The 15,281-nt window shown below is 49.1% G+C and overlaps 2 long non-coding RNA genes across 3 annotated transcripts; one reads left to right on the top strand and one right to left on the bottom strand.

Annotated features, from left to right (window-relative positions):
- The first annotated feature begins 557 nt into the window (after positions 1 to 557).
- On the top strand, positions 558 to 6,004 carry LOC140606933 (uncharacterized). Of its 2 annotated transcripts, XR_012009146.1 has the most exons (3): positions 558 to 920; positions 3,504 to 4,277; positions 4,835 to 6,004. It is a non-coding gene; the product is annotated as an uncharacterized lncRNA (long non-coding RNA). The 2 variants fall into 2 exon arrangements; XR_012009145.1 differs by having other exon boundaries at positions 3,504 to 6,004.
- Positions 6,005 to 14,461: 8,457 nt separating this feature from the next.
- Positions 14,462 to 15,097, bottom strand: LOC140607553 (uncharacterized). The gene is made up of 2 exons (XR_012009526.1): positions 14,939 to 15,097; positions 14,462 to 14,761 (listed from the first exon to the last, which is right to left on the bottom strand). It is a non-coding gene; the product is annotated as an uncharacterized lncRNA (long non-coding RNA).
- Between the last annotated feature and the right edge of the window lie 184 nt (positions 15,098 to 15,281).

Genomic DNA, 15,281 nt, shown 5'->3' with positions numbered 1-15,281 from the left:
GTGTCCCTGCCTCTCTCTCTGTGTTTCTCATGAATAAATAAATAAAATCTTAAAATAAAATAATAAAATAAATAAATAAATAAATAAAATAAAATAAAATAAAAATAAAAAACAGCTAGAGGGGCACCTGGCTGGCTCATTCAGTAGAACATGACACTCTTGATCTCGGGGTTGTGAGCTCAAGCCCCACCTTGGGCATAGAGCTTACTCTTAAAAATAAATAAATAAAAATAAAGCGCATTCTTTAAAAGAGAAAAAAAAATCAGCTAGAAAACTGTTGAGACATTCCGGGGTGCCTCATTATGAAGCCCATATCTCCATTTTTCTAAATCGTGAGGATAACTCTATCAGTAATGCTGCCGGATGCACACGTCAAAAGGACCAGTAGGGTGCCCCCACAGACACAGATCAGGGCTCCACCGCGCGGGGCCGGCGCCCCCTTTTCCTTCCCGCCAAACCGCGGCCAGGCGACCAGACCATAGAGGCAAGGAGACCTCCAAGGTCCTAGAGAGGAAACGCGACTCTCGGAGGAGGGACTTCCGCCGGGGGCCACTTCCGGTTCTGCTCCGCCCGCCGGAGCGGGAAGCGGTGTTCCCCGATGGCCGCTCTCGGGCTCCCGGCTCTGCGGAGGCGAGCGAGGTGGGCGCGGGCCCCAGAAGGCGGGGCGCCAGCTCGGAGGGACCCTCACGCCGCGGAGCTGGGGGGCTTCCCGGAGCGGCCACCCTGAAGCCGTGGCGCCGGGGCCTCTGTCCCCGAGTGATGCCTCGGGATGAGCCCCTCGGAGACCCGGAGCCGTGGGCTTGTGCCCTTGGGATGACTTCTCGAGGCCTTCGCGGTGAAGTTCAGGGCCCGATCCCGCCTACGTGAGACCACGACCTCCTTGTCCACTTAAAACAGGCTGGTAACGGGAACAGAAGCAGGTGCCTTAGTAGTTCATCGTGTCCGGGTCGGGGAGACGGGAGTCGGGTCCCGCCGGGAGGCACGGCGGCCGGGAGGAGGGGCAGGTGCCGGCTGGAGGGGCGTGAGTGCCCGCCCTGCGGGAGGGGAGGGGGAAGGCTCAGAACATCCCCCTACGCTCGCCGCGGCGGGTTCCTGGTCTCCCTGCCACCCACAGACTGCCTGAGCACTTGAACTCCATTGTCCTCGATTTTAGTTTTATTCGTATACTTAAAAAAAAAAAAAAAAAAAAAAGGTTTTGTTTATTCCTGAGAGAGAGAGAGAGGCAGAGACACAGGCAGAGGGAGAAGCAGGCCCCATGCAGGGAGCCCGACGTGGGACTCCATCCCGGGTCTCCAGGATCACACCCTGGGCTCAAGGCGGACGCTCGATCATTGAGCCGCCCAGGTGCCCCTCTCCTGGGTGTTTTGTTTTGTTTTGCTTTTTAATTTATTTTTTATTGGTGTTCACTTTGCCAACACATAGCATAACACCCAGTGCTCATCCCATCAAGTGCCCCCCTCAGTGCCAGTCACCCGGTCACCCCCACCTCCCTTTCTACCACCCCTAGTTCGTTTCCCAGAGTTAGGAGTCTCTCATTTCTGTCTCCCTTTCTGACATTTCCCACTCATTTTTTCCTCCTTTCCCCTTTATTCCCTTTCACTATTTTTTATATTCCCCAAATGAATGAGACCATATAATGTTTGTCCTTCCGATTGACTCTTTTGACTCTTTTCACTCAGCATAATACCCTCCAGTTCCATCCATGTCGAAGCAAATGGTGGGTATTTGTCGTTTCTAATGGCTGAGGAATATTCCGTTGTATATATAGACCACATCTTCTTTATCCATTCATCTTTCGATTGTCCTGGGTTTTTTTTTTTTTTATTTTTTTTGAATTTTTATTTATTTATGATAGTCACACAGAGAGAGAGAGAGACAGACACAGTCAGAGGGAGAAGCAGGCTCCATGCACCGGGAGCCCGACGTGGGATTCGATCCCGGGACTCCAGGATCGCGCCCCCGGCCAAAGGCAGGCGCTAAACTGCTGCACCAGCCAGGGATCCCCCCTGTCTTGGGTTTTAAGGCGAGGATAGCGTCTGCCTTCAGGCCCGCCCTGTGTTGACCTTAGGGGGTTGGGAGTGGGATGGGTTCTTTGGTGAAGCAGATTCACCTTTGCTGCTGTCTTAGAAGATCGTGTTGTGGAATATTTCACATAAAGCTTTTTTTTTTTTTTTTTTTTTTTAATTCATAGAGACACAGACAGAGGGAGAATCAGGCTCCACGCAGGGAGCCCGATTGGGATTCGATCCCGAGACCCCAGGATGTCGCGCCCCAGGCTGCAGGCGGCGTTAAACCGCCACACCACTGGGGCTGCCCTCACTTAAAGCTTTTACCATGATGTGCTTACCATCATGGGCAGGTTCAGTGTTGGATTTGGAGTAGGGTCAATTGGCACAGTTACTAGTAAAAACACTGAACTGTTCTGAAAAGTGCTGCAGTAATGGATTAATTCATCTGACTTTGTTTAGCCCCCTGTTTCTCAAGCATTTTGATCACAGAGATTTTTGAGTAACACCCTATTAATAGCTCTCCAGTGGAGGGGGGGGTGGTGTTTTCTTTTTGTTTTGTTTTGTTTTGTTTTGTTTTGTTTTTCCCAGAACACATTTTGGGAAATACTGACAGATCATTCACTTGGACACAGACCTGCTCAGAAGGCACTCCCCCTTCTCAAATTTCAGAAGTACTTTTTTTTTTTTTTTTTTTTAATCATCTCACTGGATTTTAGGAAGGCTAGTTGGTGTTTGAGAAAATGGTCCATAATTAACAAGTATTGCAAACCATGTAACATTTGGAAAAGGAAGTAAACCCTCTTTGGCTTTCCTCCTACATAGGTCATGGACAGTGAATAATATCTCAATATTATTGAGCAAAATACTGTCAATATATAGTTATAAAACAATGGGAATAATTTAAGGGGGGAAAAAAAAGCCCGTGAATTGTTCCTAGTGAAAATTCTACAGTTAAGCCACCTTAATGACAAACTGAGGAAATTTGTTCATGGACTCCTAGAAGGACCTACTTTAAATAGAATGTAGCTAAAAACCATTTAAGGGAGTTGTATGTATGACATTAAGTGACATTCACTGGAAACTTGCAGTAACATAGAATAAAATGTAATACAAGGGTTGTCTTGAACTTTGCTCAGGATTACTTAGTTACTGAAGTTACTGAATAAGCTCTTAATGAGGTAGTTTCATGTATTTGGCACAAACTTCTGTCAGATAGAGCTTTGAAGTAACTTCCTAGGACATTACTGAATTTGCAATTTCGAGCAAAACCTGCCTAAAGATGAGGGTAAAAATAGGTTGGAGTGCCCTGGCTCCATTGTGTAGGGCCAGAAACCTAGTTTCACTAGTTTGCACAGAGATAAGCAGGCTTCAGGACACAGACTAATGCTCACCAAACTCAAAAGGGACTGATGTATAAACCTAGAGTGTGAGTGAATTCCTTTCTAGTGAAAAATAATAATTTTCAGTCATCTGGATGATTTTATTTGCCAACAGGGTGTACCTTCCTGAAAGAAGATCTACGTGGGGGACCAGACTGTTACACTAGGGTGTGTTGTATGGAAGACAACTAGCATGAAATCAACAAGAAGAATGCTAGCCAAGTTTAATGGCATCAGGTGTCTTCGCTCCACAGATAAACCTATCAGAACGGCTAGATATTTATTTCCATGGGTAAAAGGCACTCTCTCCCATGGTGCTAGAGGCAAGATAAAAATTTGTCTTTTTGAATATCCCTTTCAGAGACTCTCTTCCCATATTCTTTATCAAGCTAGAGTACAAAGCAATTAACTTGGTTTAAGCTCTTCTGTTAACAGCTTCTCTCCAGCTGTCCCTCCTTGAAGTTGCACCCTGGTCACCGAGTTAGGATTTGAGGTCCTTTCAAATAGCCTCTTTGTCCTTTCTCTTGATGATTGAGATTTCATTCTATATATTTGATCTCTTTCTAAAGTTTAAGTATTGGGACACCTGGGTGGCTCAGTGGTTCAGCATTTGCCTTTGTCACAGGTCGTGACGCAGGGTTCTGGGATCAAGTTCTGCATCAGGCTCCACGCAGGGAGCTTGCTTCTCCCTCTGCCTGTGTCTCTGCCTCTCTGTGTCTCTCATGAATAAATAAATAAATTCTTTTTTTAAAAAAAGGCTCCCTTTGAAGTTTAAGTGTCTATTGGCCCTGTTGTTGGTTCGAAGCCTTGGGAGCTTCCTGGGTGAAATCTGAAACTGTTCTCCATACACAGCGCAAGGAGGGACCAAAGGCAAAGCGCAGATTGCCAGGTAATAAGCAAGGCTTGTCATGGGTGGTGGTAAGATGAGTAAATTGCATCCACCCACCAGAGTCTTAAAAACTATTCAGAAGCCTTAATGGGGATGATCGGTCATGTGTACTGTCCAGATGATCTCAACACACATTGCTGTCTCAAGGTTACATCCTTGAAAATGGCTCCCACCATGGGAACAGAAGGCAGAATGTATACTCTAAGGGTGAGGGACCCAATTGCGCAGGTCCAGCCTGAGGGTCAACTGGTAATCAGTGTCCTCTTGATGATTTCCTCCAACACCCATTTAACCCATCCAAGAACCAAAACCTGTGTTTATCTATTTACTCAACTTTCCTTTATGACACTACTTGATGTTAAGACTAACTGCATATACTTTTCTAATCAGATAAGACCCTTCAACTCCATTAGGTACAGAGTCAAAATTCCATTTGCCCATTGTTGCAATATAGCTATAATTATTTAGATAGCTCTTAGGTATTTTCTCCCATTTCTAATGATAAATTCCAGTAGTGACTGGCTTTCTGTATATTTTATATGTGCTTCAAACAACAGCTGTCATTTATCTACATTGGTCATAACATACTTGAAGAGTGGCCCTAAAGAGCATCTCCAGGAATTTGAAGAGCTGGTTTTTGGGGTTTGACCTCAACAGTACCCATCTGACAAATGAATACTCAAAAAGGACCCAAGAACCTAGGATCCTAGGATCCCCATCCTCCACCTGAGCAAGAGAAGGGTGGAAAAAGACGACTGTTGGGGGCAGAAATGCAACCAGGAAAATAACACCAGGCAAGAGATCTTATGTCAGCGCTTTAGAACATTCTCATACCAGGTGATGCCAACAATCTATGAGATTTTGAGCAGGCTCCAAGAGCTCTTTTATGAAAGGCTGAATCCAGACATTCACGTGGAAAAGCAGATACTGGAGCTGCTCACACCACAATAGTTCCTGATTATTTTCCAAGAGGATGCCAGACTCCTGTGGAAACCTCACCCACCGAGTGCAGAGGGTGCTGCAATTGTTTTAGAAGCTCTTGGGGAGATAGTGGGGTAAGAGGCAGGAGGTTTGGGCATGTGGAGAGTTGGGGAATGGGGATGCAGAAGGCTGGGACCACCAAGCTACAACAAGATGCGCAGTCCTAGCAGTGGGAGGAGATGCTAAGATGGTCTCTGCCAGGCTGGACTAAAAATACTGGTCACTGATCTCACTCCCTCAGAGCTTACCCTACATCTTACTGCCCTTGGAAATGAGTGAAGATTTGTCTTTGTCCAGGTTCCTGGCACAAAACCCTTGTAATCTCAGCAGTGTTGAGTGTCTTTTGGATGCTGAAGAGATGGCTGGTGGCTGGAGGCCCTGAGGGCTGATACCTAGAAAGACCAAGGCTTGACTAGAAGGTTGGAAGTTTCAGCCCCATCCCCTGACCTCTACGGAGGGGAGAGGGGCTAGAGTTAGTCACGTATATCCAATGATTTGAACAATCATGCCTACATAATGAAACCTCCATAAAAACCTGTAAACAATGGGTTCAGGAAGCTTCAGGGTTGGTGAACACATCCAGGTTCTGGGAGGGTGGCTCACCCTGAGAGAGCTTAGAAGTTCCAAACACACCACCCACCCTCCTGTACTTTCCCCTGTGCATCTCTGCCACTTGGCTGTTCCTAAATTGTATCCATTCAAATCAACTGGTAATAGTGAATAAAGTACTTTTGTGAGTTCTGTGAGTTGGTCTAGTGAGTTACTGAACCATGTGCATGGGGTGCTGTGGATTTACAGCCAGTCATCAGAAGTCCTGGTGACCTGGGACTTACACTGGCATCTAAAGTAGGGGCTGTCTTGTAGGACTGAGCCTTAAATGTGTGGAGTCTGACGCTAACTTCAGGCAGTGTCAGAACTGAATTGAATTGTTAGACACCTAGTTGGTGTCAGAAAACTGGGGAACTGATTGGTGTCAGGAAAGGAAACATAAAACAAAAAGCCCTCATTCATGAATATAGATGCAAAATCTTCAGTAAAATATTAGCAAATAAAATCAAGCATCCAGGGGCACCTGGATGGCTCAGTCGGTTAAGCATCTGCCTTCAGCTCAGGTCATGATCTCTGGGTCCTGGGATTGAGCCCCAGGTCGGGCTCTCTGCTCAGTGGAGAGCCTGCTGCTCCCTCTCCCTCTGCCTCTCCACCACCTCCCCACACTTTTGCTCTGTCTCTCTCTCAAAATCTTTAGAAATAAATACATAAAGTCAATCTTAAAAAAATAAAAAATCCAACTAGGGTTTATTCCAGGAATGCAAGGATGATTCGATATTCTAAAAATCAAGGTAATTGATCACAGTAGAAAAAAATTCATAAAACTACAGCTTGTTATGCTTCACTTTATCATACTTCACAGATACTGTGTTTTACAAACTGAAGCTTTGTGGCAATCTTGAATCAAGTGAATCTGTCAGCTCCATTTTTCTAATGCCATCTGCTCGCTTCATGTCTTTGTGTCATTCTGTAATTCTTACAATATGTCACACCTTTTCTTTTTTAAAAGATTTTATTTATTTGTTTATTTATTTGAGAGAGAACGCAAAAGAAGAAGAAGCAGACTCCCCACTGAGCATGGAACCTGATGCAGGACTCAATCCCAGGACCCTGGGATCATGACCCAAATAAAAGGCAGACATTGAACCAACTGAGTTACCCAGTGCCCCTTGAAAGAGGTAACAGGGCACCTGGGTGGCTCAGCCAGTTAAATATCTGCCTTCGACTCAGGTCATGATTCTGGGGTCCTGAGATGGAGCCCCAAGTGGGGATCCCAGCTTAGCTCAGGGAGGAGTCCGCTTCTCCCTCTTTCCCTCCCCCTACTTGTGGGGTTTCTCTCTCTCTCAAATAAATAAAATCTTAAAAAAAATAAAAATAAAAATAAAAACATTTAAACAGGAACTTAAAAGATAAAGATTTGGGTAGATAATGAGGCTGTATTAGGACAGGCTGGACTATGCTCTGGAATCCAAAGTTTAACACAACAAAGAACTCTCTCGTATGCAAATGTGAATTCAAGTGGGCCAACGTCCTACTACTAGGGAGAGCATGTTGCCTCACCACAGAGAAAAAGGGCATTCCAGACCGAGGAGCAAACGTGTGCAAAGGCACGAGAGCATAGAAGTACACTGTGCATGGGGAAGAGCAGATGGATCCAGGACGCAAGACCGTGAATGTCCTTTCCTAAGTGTATCGGCTTGCTCCCGCTGCTGTAACAAAATACCGCGGACAGGGTGGCTCAAACACCAGACCTTTATTTCCTCATGGTTCTGGAGGCTGGGAAGTCTGAGATGGCGCCAGCAGGGTGGGTGTCTTCCTGGCCTCTCTCCTTGGCTTGCAGGGGGTCGTCCCTGTGCCTGGTGTCCCTGGTGTCTCTCTATGTGTCTTCATGCCCTCTTCTTACAGGAACACCAGTCAAATTGGATTCGGTCGCACCCTAAAGGCCTCATGCTAACTTAATCTCCTCTTTGAAGGTTTTGTCTCTGTTATGAACTCGTATTTATGACACACACCCCCATTCATATGTGGAAGCTCTAATCCCCAGTATGACTGTATTTAGAGATGAGGGCCTTTCAAGAAGAAATTAAAGTTAAAGGAGATCAGAAGGATAGGGCCTGGCTCAGATAGGATTAGTGCTTGTAAGAGACCTGAGAGCCCACTGCCCCCGCCCCCTCTCTGGGCATGCAGAGAGGGGTCTCATGAGGACACAGCCAGGTGGCAGCTGCCTCCAAGCCAAGGAGAGAGGTGTTAAAATAAAATCTACTTGCTAGGACCTTGATCTCCAGCCTCCAAGACATTTCTGCTGTTGAAGCCCCGCCACCCCACCCCATCTGTGGGATGTTATTTTGGCAGCCCAAGCAGACTAAGATAACATCCGAATAGAATCACATTCTGAGGTCCTTCAACACAGGACTCTGGAGGACCCTGCAACAACAAGCAACTGGAAGTTCAGAGAGGAGCATCATAGTTTGCTTTGTTTTATAGACGGTAACAAAAAGAGGGTGCATGCAGAGGTGGGGGCCCTGTGAGCAGCGGTCCTGGCAGAAGCAGTGAGGACAAGACAGAGTGGAGGCTGGCAGCCCTGAAGGTGTAGACGGACCTTTGTCCTTGATCACTGGGTAGGACTTGGTGGGTGAGGGAAAGAGAACAGGTTTCCCAGGTTTCCAGCCTCCCTGCCAAGCAAATGGTGGCATCCACCTGTGTCCAGAATGGGAAACCCAAAAGCAGCAGCCTGTTTGGGAAGTGAAAGACTTCACTTTGTGCCATGCTGCTGGAACATACACGCGGAAGTGTCCAAGAGACACTTCCCAGGGAGCCCCAGGGAGAGAGGAGGGGTAGGGTGTCCCAGGAGGTGGGTGCAGCAAAAGCAGAGCGACAGAGGCAAGACATATCAGGGGTGGTGCAGTAACTACAATAAGACCCAAGGCCCTTCTGGCCCATCAGCACAGTCTTCCTTGTCCTCCCAAAGCCATTCAGCCTGGCCTGCCACACCTCCACCTGCAGGACTCCTGGGCTCCCTCCAGATTTCACTGTTTCAATCCCGCAGTGGCTATTTTCCTGCAAATTCATCCTAACTCTATGCAACAGTGTATGAGCCCTGAGTTCACAGAGCCCTACCTGTGCGTGAACCTACCTGTGGTTCCAGTGGGCCCCCTGGTCTTCCCTGCATCGGAGAAGCTTCCGCTGTCAGCAGTGTGACCCAGGACCCATCATTTAACCCCTCTGCATCTCTGTGTTTTCATCCACTGAGGGAAAAAAAATGTAGAATTCTGGTCCCCTCTCTTTAAAAGGGGTAGTCATGAAGACCAAATGAAAATATTGAACATGAAACAGATACTCTCTAAGGCAATACAGAAGTGGTGACAGCTGGGCCAGGGGTGGTGGTGATAGAAGTTATTGCCACAATGTGCCCTTCAGGGACCAGGCAGTAGAGCTCCATAAGAAAAAACAAAACAAAACACTTAACTAGCCAACTAATCCAGAGAGAGAAATTTAATTGAATCCTTCTTACAGAATCAGTTCTATGATTGCTAAAAAGAAAGAACATAATCTTTGTCCTCTGGGAGCTGGGGTAGCAGTACTCAAGACAGAGATCAACACAAAACACAGGATAAAATGTGTCCCGCGTGGGCCTTACAGATCCAAGCCGCACAGGACCTCAGGGGGAGCAGAGATTATCAGGATGGTCAGGGAGTGCTTCCTGGGGGAAGGGGACTTTGAAGGGAGCCCTCCACGTGGCCAGGTAGAGAGGAAGGTATACGTTGACCTGGCTGCGCTGGAGGAAAAGAATCGGGCAGGGGAGCCCAGAATTGGAAAAACTCGACCTGCCCCCCACCACCATCACCCAGCCCACCTGCTCCTGAGGCTGGAAGGCAGGGTGTGGGACAAGGTCCTAAGTCAATGTGGGGAGTGGGGGCTGGGATTCCTATTTCATCATGTCGCTAAGCCAGTATTTGCAGCTGAACCACCATCCTGAGAAACGGGCTAGAATCAGGTGCAGAGCTGGAATCAAGTGCACTGTCAGTTGAAACCAGTCCAGACACAGTGGCAGCCACTCAGCCAGCCTGTGAGAAGGGCTGGGGCCCAGGTGGCACCCAGGTGGCACCTAGGGCTCCTCGTGCAAAACCGGCTGCACGCTTCATCTGCACAGACACTTTCTTGGCTCACAGATTGCTCTGGATCGGTGGCAGCATATTGGCCACTGGGTCAGCCAGATGCCCACCGCAGCAAGGGAGCAAATGGGAGAGGGAGGCTGCTTCACCCAGACATGGGGGGCTGAGGAGCCATGGGCTGTGGGGGTCACTCCATGTGGAAGCAGCCAGAGATGCCTTCTTCCCCAACACACACGTACACGCACATCCTGTTAAGCCAGCATTAGTTTCTAATGACACGGCCAAATACTTCCTCCTTTCACTCATAACTTTTCAGGTTATAAATAACTTTTACAGAAAATACTATATTTTACTGGATGAAATGACCATCTTCTTACTAGAGAGTCTGGTTTGGTGGTTGCGTGTGTGGGGGTCCTAAGCAGCAGATGGAGGAGTTTTACCCACTTGGCCAATTAGAAATTTAAACTTCTTTGATAATATCAGCAGGTTGCTTTCTCTACCTTTGTGTTGAAAAAAATCAGTCTATGAAGAATTGGAATCTGACCTTCAAAGGGGATCAATAAGAACTATTTTTACATGGCCAAGGGAAAAGAGGCAGATTTCTTGCCAGCGGGGTCGGGGGGGTGGGGGGGGGATCCCACTTTGTACAAAGGAAGGTTTTGCTGGGGAGAAGGGAGCGTGTGTGTGCCATGTAGATTTTTCAGGAGTTGCCATGGTCTGAATATTTGTGTCCTGCAACAGTCATAAGTGGAAATCGTTAAAACCAAAAACAAATGAAGTCCAGCCTCGAAAATTCCCTAAGCAGAAAAAGAAAAAAAGAAAAAAAAAAAAAAACCAGTTTAGTCATACAGGCAAAGGTTGATGTAGCTTATTTTGCAAGGCTAACTTGACCCGGGTCATTTCTTGCTTATGCCTCTGGAAATTATCAGCAAAATGTGAACTGTTTCCCCAGGCTGACGTGAGGTAAGCGCTGCCGACTTCCTCATCATTTAAGAAAATTCTATTATAACCAATAACTGTAAAGAATAAACAGTCACTGCCTCCATGCTTTCTAAGCTGTTTTATTTTAAAGATTTTATTTATTCATGAGAGACACAGAGAGAGTCAGGGAGATAGGCTGAGGGAGAAGCAGGCTCCATGCAGGGAGCCCGATGTGGGACTCGGTCCCAGGACCCCAGGATCACAACCTGAGCCAAAGGCAGATGCTCAACCACTGAGCCACCAGGTGCCCCTCTAAGCTGTTTTATAACAGTATGTCCCTGAGCCTCATGCTCTGCTTTGGTTTGAGTGCTCCCAGTTTGCAAACTGTCTTTTTGGTGTGGGCACAATAAACTTTTACTAATTACCACTGCGGTGATTTGCTAGTTTTATTTCTGTCAAGTCTTTGGTCGATGAGATCAGTGCCCTCATAAAAGAGACCCCAGGGAGCTCCCTTGACCCTTCCCCCATGTGAGGACATGGCACAAAGTCTACGACAGGGAAGAGGGCTCTTACCATACCCGACCATGCTGGCACCCGGATCTCAGACTTCCAGCCTCCAGAACTTCGAGAAATACATTTATATTGTTTATAGCTACCCAGGCTGTGGTATTTTTGTTCCAGCGGCCTGAACAGACTAAGACAAAAGTCTTCCCACTAGGGCACAGAATAATTTTCCTCTGACCTTTTCTAATGTAAATTCATTTAAGTGGTTCCCTAAAAGAGAATTATAATGAATCTCACATGCAGAACATATGCCTGACTCCTAAGTCTCAGAGAGGTGATCTTGGCCATCTCCTTGTCTTTTTTTTTTTTTTTTTCCATCTCCTTGTCTTAAATGAGTACTGCCCACCAACAAGAGAAAAAGTCCACCTCGATTTTCAAGCTCTTCCTCCAGAAAGGGTGTTGCTGGGGCATTTCTCTGGGCTCCCCACAACATGGTGTTCGTTGTGCATCCCTCCTGAGGTATCTTCTCTTATTAGACACAGTGAAGACCACCTCCTGCCCTTCCCCACACTATTACCCCCATCATCCACACACACACACACACACACACACTCACACTCACACGGCATTGTCCAGACCACAGCTTCCTGGCTTTCTAGAATCCTGACTTCTCCACAACTAATTCCTGAGTCCGCAAACAAATGCTGCAAGAAAGAGGTCATCCTTAGCCTATCTGACCCCACAACCAGCCTAGCATTTCCCTTTTCAGATTCCAGCTGACTGAGGTATGACATCAAGCATTTCAAAGAATCCAGACCATCACTACAAGCATTTCAAAAGCAAAAGCATCAATATCCTGTCCACCCCAACTCATGGTTTCTCCTCATATTAAGTGGCTGTCACTCTCTGTAAGATGACAAGGAGCAGAGTGATCCCATAAACCAGAGAGGGCTTCCTGGAGACCTACTAATCATGGCCTTTGTTGTGCAAAGATGTAATAGGATCCCAAACCACTGCACTCCCTTCCCCGCTAGGGACTCACATCCTAACTCCACTGCTGCCAGACACAGTCTAAATGCCCAAGTCCCATAAGCCTGGCTATCTGTGTCCAGCCTCAAAAAGTCCTCATTTTTGTTATATCCTCACTAACCACTGAGAACCTTTCTCAAGTATTCAACCTCCCTCTAGAAACAGAACCGCCTGTTGGCCATCACCCATCCGACTGTGATCAACAACTGACACACAAGAGATCCACAGCTAAGTGTATGTTCCCCTCCTGCTCCTGTGTCCTGCCCTCCTCTGACACCCTGTCTGCCTCCAGAACACCCTTGCATTCTTCAGACCCCAGCCAAACCACCACAGAATCTTCCAGAATCCTTTCATGATATTCCACCCAGAATAAAGTGAAGATCACACTTAGGCACCTCCTCTATCCTCCAGGTGTCTGTCATGTGATGAGCGGTGATAAGCCACTGGACTGGCGTATGTGGCTGTCTCCCACTACTAGCTAGAAGCCACTCGCAGACAGGACCGTGTCTTGAATGTCTTTGCTATCCCAGCACCTAACAATGTCCAAAACACTGAAGATGCCCCATAAGTGTTTAATACATGGAGGAATGTATAGATGACACAAGCAATTCTATAATCCATCCAAGCCTCCTTATGATCGCTACTGCTGGGCACCTGGGTGGCTCGGGTAGAGTGTCTGCCTTTGGCTCAGGGCGAGATCTTGGGTCCTGGAATCGAATCCCACATCGGCTCCCTGCTTCTCCCTCTGCCTGTGTCTCTGCCTCTCTCTTATCTCTCTTGATCTCCAGGAATAAATAAAATCTTAAAAAAAAAAATCCCCTGCTTCTTGTAGTCCTCGCCCAAGTGTCCCATCCCCTCTTGAAGAGAAAAAACATTTTAGAGGCCTGGAGGAATGTTTTGTCCAGCTCACCTCTAGCTGGTCAGAGCTGCCGGGACAGGAGATAGGCTGGAACAGGAGCAGAGCCCTGTGGGTGCCGGTGGCCACACGAGGCTGCCTCATCACGCTATTCTGACTACTGTGTGTCATCAGCTCACTCTCTTAGGCAAAGCTCCTGGATTGCAGACTCTCCACCTCTTTCTGCCACTCTTTTTTTTTTTTTTTTTTTTTTTGAGAGAGAGAGATGGAGAGGAGCAGAGGGAAAGGAAGAGAATCTTCCACACCCAGCATGGAGCCTGATGCGGGGCTTGATCTCATGACCCTGACATCATGACCTGAACTGAAATCAAGAGTCAGTTGCTTAACCGAGTGAGCCACCCAGATGCCCCTCTTTTCTGTCATATCTTAAGTAAGACCAGGAGCCCTCTCTGGTGGGGTGCCAGAGATCAGAGCAGGGGGCTGGTGGGCCTGTCTACCCAAGAGTTGCCTTGCGCCCAAGTTGGGGACATGGCAGCCAGAGGAGAAAGAAGCGACCTCCTCGCCAGTTACCTTTCTCCCAGTCCTTGACGACCCTGTCACTTCCTAGGCAGCCAGAGTTGCAGTGCACACAGGAGGACTTGAATGAACTCTCTCAGCTCAGGGAAAAGAAGACAACCCATGCTTGCAACCAAGTGCATGCTTCCTGTGGCTCACATCAGACTGGGCTTTTGCACTTGGTTTTGTTTTTAATATTTTATTATTTATTCATGAGAGGCACAGAGAGAGAGAGAGGCAGAGACACAGGCAGAGGGAGAAGCAGGCTCCACGCAGGGAGCCTGATGTGGGACTCGATCCTGGGTCTCCAGGATCATGCCCCGGGCTGAAGGCGGCGCTAAACCGCTGAGCCACCCGGGCTGCCCTGCACTTGGTTTTGAACTTGAATCTGACCACATCACTCACCTGCTCCAAATCCCTCCTTGGCTTCTTCTGGGGGAAATGGGACCACCTTTGGAAGGCCCAGGAGCTGTACGATCTGGCCTGGCCTGCCTCTCCAGCTTCACACCCACCCCCCTCGCCCCCATATGCTAAGCTCAGCAATAGCACAACCTGCCTCCAGACTCAGACACGCCGCCGCCCCACCTGGGTCTTCCCTCCGCCCTCTGTCCCGCAGAGGTCCTCGCCTCGGGGCGCCTTCCCCTACTCCCCACACACAACTGGAAACTCCTACGCGCTGCGGGCTGCACACTTTGTGTTTTTACTGTTGTAGCGAGACCAGCTTCACTGTATCGCACCAGGTCTTCCAGCCTTGGTCCTTAACCATGGGGCCAGAACGGACCTATCTCGCGGTGTGGGTGCGAGGGCCGATCCCGGGGAGCGGCGGTAGGTAGCCGGGGGAGCGAGCCAGGGGAGGGCAGGGCAGGTTACCCCGCGGATCACCGGAGTTGGTGTAGGGCCCCTCCGACAGGCTCTTCGCCCTCCAACATCCGCCCAAGCCCTGCTGGTTCTGGAGGCCCAGGGGGCGGCTTGGAACCCTGGAGAGAGAACGTTGTTATGACAACACACGCGAGGCGCGGAAGCCCCAGGGGTGCCCTCCACTCCCGGCCCCGCGCCCCGCGCCTCCCCAGCATCTCCGCGCACACTTCCCGGAGTTGGGGCCCCGCGCACCGCGCACCGCGCACCCCGGGCCCAGGCCCCCCGACCGCGCTCACCTTCTGCAGAAATGCCATCCTCGGCCTGTACTGCTGGCCTTGGTGTCGGATCGTCATCCTGGACCCCGCGCCCAGTCGGAGCCAGGACGCCCGCGGCCGGCAGCAGGGGAAGCCCCCGGCGAAGGCGGCCGCCAGCCCCGCACGCGCCGCGGCGTCCCCGGGGGAGGAGGGCGGCCCGGAGCGCGGGGCGGCGGCGGGAGGCGGGAGGCGGGAGGCGGGAGGCGGGAGGCGGGAGGCGGGAGGCGGGAGGCGCCCCTCCAGCCGGCCTCGGCCCCCGCCCCGCCCCGCCCCGCCCCGCCCCGCCCCGGGAAAGCCGCGGGGCCCCGCCAGCCAATCAGCGCGC

Source organism: Canis lupus, chromosome 16 (genome assembly GCF_048164855.1).
Source record: "Canis lupus baileyi chromosome 16, mCanLup2.hap1, whole genome shotgun sequence".
Lineage (NCBI taxonomy): Eukaryota > Metazoa > Chordata > Mammalia > Carnivora > Canidae > Canis > Canis lupus.
The sequence above is the reverse complement of the archived record's forward strand: the minus strand, read 5'-3'. Positions and strand labels throughout refer to the sequence as shown.